Source organism: Etheostoma spectabile, chromosome 7 (assembly GCF_008692095.1).
Source record: "Etheostoma spectabile isolate EspeVRDwgs_2016 chromosome 7, UIUC_Espe_1.0, whole genome shotgun sequence".
In the NCBI taxonomy this organism is placed as follows: domain Eukaryota; kingdom Metazoa; phylum Chordata; class Actinopteri; order Perciformes; family Percidae; genus Etheostoma; species Etheostoma spectabile.
The window spans coordinates 25,422,665-25,423,332 of record NC_045739.1 but is presented as its reverse complement, the minus strand read 5'-3'; the positions used below and the strand labels follow the sequence as shown (position 1 = coordinate 25,423,332).

Genomic DNA, 668 nt, shown 5'->3' with positions numbered 1-668 from the left:
TAAATCAAAATGTCTGACACATCAAATTGTTTATGCTCCTTCCACAGGTCAGACATTGCCCCAGACATAGAGGCATAGGACACTGGAATCTGTGCAATTTCATTTCATACAGTGCAATATTTAATAAATTAACTTTTCATTACTGTGCAATATAGATTTTTTCATTATTAGTACTTAATCATTACATTTCATCACTGTGCAATATCATTTAATATTATTTATTAATTTGTTAACACTTATCCTCTTTTACACAATGTGCATTCAAAGCTATTTTATATATGTATACAGTTGCTCTCCGGACTCAGGACATTGCGCCAGCACCCCCGCCCCTCTCCTTTTGCTGTGCACTAACCACACTTTATATCTTTGACCTTATATTTTTTATATTGTAATCTTATATTCTTATATTTTTCTGTCAACGCTGTAAAGGGATTGCTTTAATCTACTTGCACAGGTACCGTGTACTTGTGTATAATGACAATAAAGGCATTCTATTCTATCTATTGGAAGGAATCTTCTTTCAGTCCAAATCAAAATGTTAACATTTCTTTGTGCATGACTACTTTGCAAAAAAAGCTGATTAATTTTACTCACATGTAAAATAATACATTTCTAAGATGTTGTTATTCCTTGGCTTAGTGAGCAACATTGCATGACTATTTTGACCC

At 32.6% G+C, this 668-nt stretch overlaps 1 protein-coding gene across 1 annotated transcript in view; it reads left to right on the top strand.

The window, feature by feature from the left end:
• LOC116693077 (uncharacterized) overlaps positions 1 to 668 on the top strand; it is a 3,267-nt gene that overhangs the window by 1,539 nt on the left and 1,060 nt on the right. The window lies entirely within an intron of this gene.